Source organism: Dama dama, chromosome 4 (assembly GCF_033118175.1).
Source record: "Dama dama isolate Ldn47 chromosome 4, ASM3311817v1, whole genome shotgun sequence".
In the NCBI taxonomy this organism is placed as follows: Eukaryota; Metazoa; Chordata; class Mammalia; order Artiodactyla; family Cervidae; genus Dama; species Dama dama.
The window spans coordinates 9,369,757-9,376,243 of NC_083684.1; positions in this window are offsets into that span (position 1 = coordinate 9,369,757).

A 6,487-nucleotide genomic window follows, 5' to 3' on the forward strand; every position below is an offset into this window, starting at 1 on the left:
TTATGACCAACCTAGATAGCATGTTAAAAAGCGGAGACATTACTTTGCCAACAAAGGTCTGTCTAGTCAAGGCTATGGTTTTTCCAGTGGTCATGTATGGATGTGAGAGTTGGACTATAAAGAAAGCTGAGTGCCAAAGAATTGCTGCTTTTGAACTGTGGTTTTGGATAAGACTCTTGAGAGTCCCGTGGACTGCAAGGAGATCTAACCAGTCCATCCTAAAGAAAATCAGTCTTGAATATTCATTGGAAGGAGTGATGCTGAAGCTGAAGCTCCAATACTTCGGCCACCTGATGTGAAGAGCTGACTCACTAGAAAAGACCCTGATGCTGGGAAAGATTGAAGGCAGGAGGAGAAGAGGATGACAGAGGATGAGATGGTTGGATGGCATCACCGACTCAATGAACTTGAATTTGGGTAAACTCTGGGAGTTGGTGATGGACAGGGAGGCCTGGTGTGCTGCAGTCTATGGGATCGCAAAGCATCAGACACAACTGAGAGACTGAACTGAACTGAACTAAGAGAGCATATTGTGAAGTTAGAAAACACAGCAATCTGAACTCTGGTTTTTAAGCCAAACTTCATTCTGTCAGATGGAAAGTCCTTGTGCACAGCAAGAAATGTATCGATGAATCAGCCGCTGAGCTGAAATGAGGCTTGTATAGACCAACTCCTTGAGGTAGTTCTTTACTAGTCCTCCAGGTGAAGAAATGATCATATGGACATGTAGCTGTTGAGAAGTCTCTAGAGTCTAGACCCCTTCAGAAACTCCCTTCCCAAATTCAGTGACTCATCTTAAACATAGGATTTCCTTCTATCTAGTTGAGAGAAGACTGAAGTCAAAGTTATAAGAATCTCTATTTTTTTTTTGATATCCTTATCTTTTTTGATATCCTTATCAAAAAGGATATCAATAGGTTATCCTGGTAGGAAGTCTCCATTTCCCTGAAAATCTGCGAGGAATAACATTTAAACTCATGGGGAACTTTCTTTACCCTATACAGAACACTGAGTTTAATGAGCCATTAGTCTTGTTTTGGAAATAAAGGAATATCTTCTTTCAAGGCTTATGTATGAACTGTTTTCCTATGTGTTCACATATTATGAAAATCCAGATTTGAAATTCCAATAGGACTGTTTCTTCCCTGGATTCCTGGAGTCATACCGCCTTTTATGTTGCAACTCTGAAAGTTTCTGCTTCCTTCCTGAAGGCAGCACGTTTGTCTGGCAGACCTCATGTTGGCAACTGACAGACACCTTTGAAGACTTCCTTGGCATATTTGACAGGAAAATCATACCAGCACTTTGGTAGAGAGAAGGGGAGAGTTGTCTAGTGGGAGGATGACAGCCATTTTGATCAAGGAGTTTGATGTTTGATCTCTGCATCTATCTGCTTGGAGCTGAAGATGAGAAAGTGTATGATGAGAATGTTGGGAAAGCAAAGGTCCCAAGATTGTAGACAGACTTCTTCAATTATTAGTAAACTAAGTTTTACTGAGAATTAGAATAATGCAGTCATAAAAAAGTAAATCCCCAGACAGGAGGCGTCTCTTTCCAAGACCTTTGTGTTTAGCTGAGCCACAATTAACTCAGAAGTGTCCAACACAAAGGAGTGAGGTTCTTTTCCTCTTAGAGATAGTTATTCATGTGTACATGCTAAGTCGCTTCAGTCGTGTCCGACTCTTAGCGACCCTGTGGATTGTAGCCCACAAGGCTCCTCTGTCCTGGGATTCTCCAGGCAAGTGTACTGGAGTGGGTTGCCATGTCCTCCTCCAGGGGATCTTCCTGACCCAGGGATTGAACCTGCATCTCATATCCCCTGCATTGACAGGTGAGTTCTTTACCACTAGCTCCACCTGGGAAACCCAGAGTTAGTTACACTGATAATGTATTTAAAATTTTAATCTAATTGTGGGTTAGAAGATTTGGGAAGCCTGGATAGTCTTCCAGTCTAGGGACAAGGTTTTGCAATATCCCCAAGGAATAGATACATTCCCCAAACTTAATTGAGGAACTTGGAAATATAGAAGATGAATATCTAGGCAAATATTAGATCAAACACAGGACAGAAAAACTGCCTTTATCTGCCAAGGAAATAAGGTGAAAGTGAAAGCTGCTCAGTTGTGTCCGACTCTTTGCCACCCCATGGACTGTATAGCCTGCCAGGCTCCTCTGTCCCTGGAATTCTTCAGGCCAGAATACTGGAATGGGTAGCTATTTCCTTCTCCAGGGGATCTTCCCAACCCAGGAATTGAACCCAGGACTCCCGCATTGTGGGCGGATTCTTTACCAACTGAGCCTCCAGGGAATCGTCTTAAGTCCTTGACAGAAAGATATTCTTGTGGATAAAGTCAGAGATAAAACCTATTCACAAAAAAAAGTCATGACATGCACTATTATATAGCTCTCCTTGTCTGGTGGAATATTTGAATTTATCATGTTGGATTTTCTCTTATCTAATATTAACAATTTTAATAAAATTTCCAAGAAGGAGCTCTGAGTCCAATTATCATTGCCAGATAATTCTCTGTCCAGTAACAAGTAAATTATCACTGTATTTGATGTTATATAAGTTTGAGTTTCAAAAAGCAATCTGAAAGTTTCTTTAATTGAAGAAATATATGCAAATCCACTTCTTCCCGTCTCTCTCTCTGTGGAAAACAAAATCTAGAAGCATACTGTACTAGATTCATAATTTTCATATTTTTCATTAGCAAGCCATTTGCAAGTTTCCAAGAAGGAAGGGATATATTTTCAGTTCATCTTCCACAGAGTTTCATAAAGAAAATAAATAGTTGATTTAATTTTTATTGTATCCAATTTAAAATTTTTAATGGTATTTCAAATTTAATGTTAAAAATTTAAGCATTGCTTTAAAAATGAAGTATAATGTATAATATTATAAGTTACAGGTGTACAGTAGCATGATTCACAGTTTTTAAGAGTTATATTCCATTTATAGTTATTATAAAATATTGGCTATATTCTCCATGTTGTACCGTATATCCCTGTAACTTATTTTATACCTTATGGTTTCTGCCTTGTAACCCCTTGCCCTGCATATTGGTCCTCCCGTCCTTCTCCCCACTGGTAACCACTAGTGTGTTCTCTGTATCTGTGAGTCGGGTTCTTTTTCGTTACATTCATTAGTTTGTTAATTCCACATGTGATACGATACAGTGTTTGTCTTTCTCTGTCTGACTTCTTTTTCTTAGCATAATGCTCTCACAGTCTATTTATGTTGCTGCAAATGGCAAAATATCATTGCTTTTTATGGCTGAGTAGTATTCCATTGTGTAATGGAATACCACTTCTTTATTGTGGAATTGTGGAATACCACAATTCTTTATTCATTCATCTGTTGATAGACATAAAAGTGTAGTTTTATATGATGTCTTCAAATGGTGGTGATATTGGGTGGAGAAAACTTAGCATAGGGAGCATGTTTATTAATCAATTACTATTTTAATAATCATAAGATGAATAGCATTGAGTTCTCCACTGGAGTAAAAAAGTTAACTTATTAATAAAGATAAACAGATCAAGTGCAATGGAAACCTGCTTGGCAAACAATATGATTCAAGTTGGAAGATTATTTTCTTATGTTAGAAATCAATAAACTAATTCTGTCCAGTAGAACTTTCTGCAATGATGGAAATATTCTGTAATACAGTGGCACTGTTGTTCAGTGGCTAAGTCATGTCTGACTCTTTGCAATCCCTTGGAGTGTAGCATTCCAGGCTTCTCTGTCCTTCACTATCTCCCGGAGTTTGCTCAAATTCATGTACATTGAGTCAGTGATGCTATCTAAGCATCTCATTCTCTGCTGCCCCCTTCTCCTTTTGCTTTCAGTCTTTCCCAGCTTCAGGGTCTTTTCCTGAGTGAGTCAGCTCTTTGCATCAGGTGAAGCTTCAGCTTCAGCATAAATCCTTCCCATGAATATTCAGGGTTGATTTCCTTTCAGATTGACTGATTTGATCTCCTTGCAATCCAAGGGACTCTCAAGAGTCTTCTCCAGCACCACAGTTAGAAAGCAACAATTCTTTGGCACTCAGACTTCTTCATGGTCCAACTCTCACATCCATGTGTGACCACTGGAAAAACCATAGCTTTGACTATATGTTGGCAAAGTGATGTTTCAGCTTTTTAATACACTGTCTAGGTTTGTCATAGCTTTTCTTCCAAGGGGCAAGCATCTTTTAATTTCATGGCTGCAGTCACCAGTCCACAGTGATTTTGGTGGCCAAGAAAATAAAATCTGTCACTGTTTCCACTTTCTCCTCTTCTACTTGACATGAAGTGATGGGACTGAATGCCATGATCTTAGTTTTTTATTTTTTTATTTTTTTTAGTGGAGTGCAGTTTATTACACCGGTGGGCCCAAGGCAGAGTCTCCTCTTAGCCAAGGACTCCGACCAGCATTTGTGAAAATCTTTTATACCCCATGTGTACGTGTCCAAACCTACCAGCCCAAATCCCCTGAGGCTTACAAAGGAAGGGTAAATACAATCACAATAACCCCATCATTCACATGTTATGTGTTCAAACAGTTAATAAGCCCACGGTTATATTCCAACCAGTTAATAACTGGTAAGCCTGTGGTTACTTTCCGATAGATACTGTCCGGAGGCAGGGGTGATTAGTGTCTATTTTCTCTTAGGCAATGAGTAACCTGGATGTGATCTTCAAGATTCCCCTGCCCAGAGGGGGGTCTTATCCTTCCATTGTCATTCCCACAGGTGCTAAGCACAGAGCTCAGAGTCCATTGGAGAGGTGGCCGCGCACCACCAGCACAGACAGGCCTGAGATGGCGTCCAGGCCCTATGAATTCCTTCTTCATTCCCCCCTCTTGATGCTCTTAGTTTCCATAACGAGCATCATTTATTGAGATATATTGTACCTTAGCCCTCCTGCCACCCACATGAGAGAATGCTATCAACCTTTGGGTTACAAAATTCACAAGGCATTGTAGGAAGCAGGGCCCACAAAGCAGTATGATCAAGATTACTATAATAACAGTTCATTAGACATGGCTTTCACTTGATTTTGCATATCCTCCAAGGCAGTAGATACATTTCCAGACAGGTCAGGGATGTACACACAACATTCAACTTTAATTATGGTGCAAGTCCCTCCTTGGGCTGCTGTGAGTATGTCTAATGCCATCCTATTTTGAATTATTGCCTTCCTCATCTGAATCTGTTCTTCGTTCAAAGCTTGAATGGCTTTAGTACTGTCTAAGAGGGCCTATTTAGTGAAATTAGTTAAGGCCTCTACCTTAACCATGATATCCGTTGTCCCTACAGAGGGTACAAATAAGGCAGCAAGATAGTCATACCATTGGAACATGGATTGTGTCCATCTTGCATGCAGATAAGGCAGGTTTACTGGAGGCTGGTGTAGGCTAGGCTTAATTCTGCCATGGGCCAAAGCAAATCCTAATATGCAACGCCCCACCCAGCCAACTGGTAACCATGGCCATAAGTTAAGCCCACAGAGCCACTGGGTCCCATTGGGGGCTACCCAGCGGATTCCAGGCCAGTCGGAACCGGGCCACTGAGCAGACTGATTGGGGTGATAGGTAACTTCCAAGATTTGTTTACATTGTTCAGGGCACAAATAACAATTCTTTTGGGTCTAGGGGATGGTCTCCAAATCCAACTTTCTGTTCTTTTTGTTCCCAGCAAGTAGTAGCAGGGGCAATCAACTGTCCTTTCTCAGGAGTCATCCAGAAATATTCATCCCAGAACTGGTAGTATTGCTCAAGGTACCGGGAGGCCTGTCCCCCTTTTGTAAGGGAGCCCTTTTCCTCTTTAAGTTTCATATATGAGGTATAAGCCTTTGTTGTCTCCATAAGGCTGGTGTTCATGTTAAATGTAACCCTATGTCCCTGCATTGATGGCTTCTTCTTACACCAGGAGAGCAAAGAAAGGTTATGGTTGGTGAGAGAGAGGAAAGTTCCTTTCTGTTGTTAAAGTCCCCATAACAGAGTGGCGATACCCACTGGGGAGTCTGTCCATTACTGACAGGGGCATAGCCCCACATACCCAAGTTCAGAATTGCATTGATAAGGCCGAGCAGCAGGAGTCTTTTACCCAGCTCCATCCTGTAGAGGGCTCGTCCGGGACCTCGTTTTCTTCTTCCTCCTCAGAATGATCTTGGTTTCCGTGGGTCGGTGGGTCCTTCTGGGTGGTCCACTAGGCGTCCTCTGGGTCAGCGTGGTGTGCCTTCTTCACTCTGGTGTGATGGATCAAGGGACAATACCTGCAACTTTAACTGAGCGCTCAGTTCCCCTGCTGCCGTCCACTACCTGCTGACGTGAAAGGTCCAGGCGTTAAAAAGCAGAGTCCTTCCAGAGGGGCGAGGCGCCTTCCCTGCTGTAGGAGATTCAAGCTACAAAGCCTCTGGGTGGCCTCAAATGAGACCTGTCTCCTCAAAGTGAGGAGTTTCCCGGCCAATGCACCAAATGTTGTAGCCATGCTTTCCG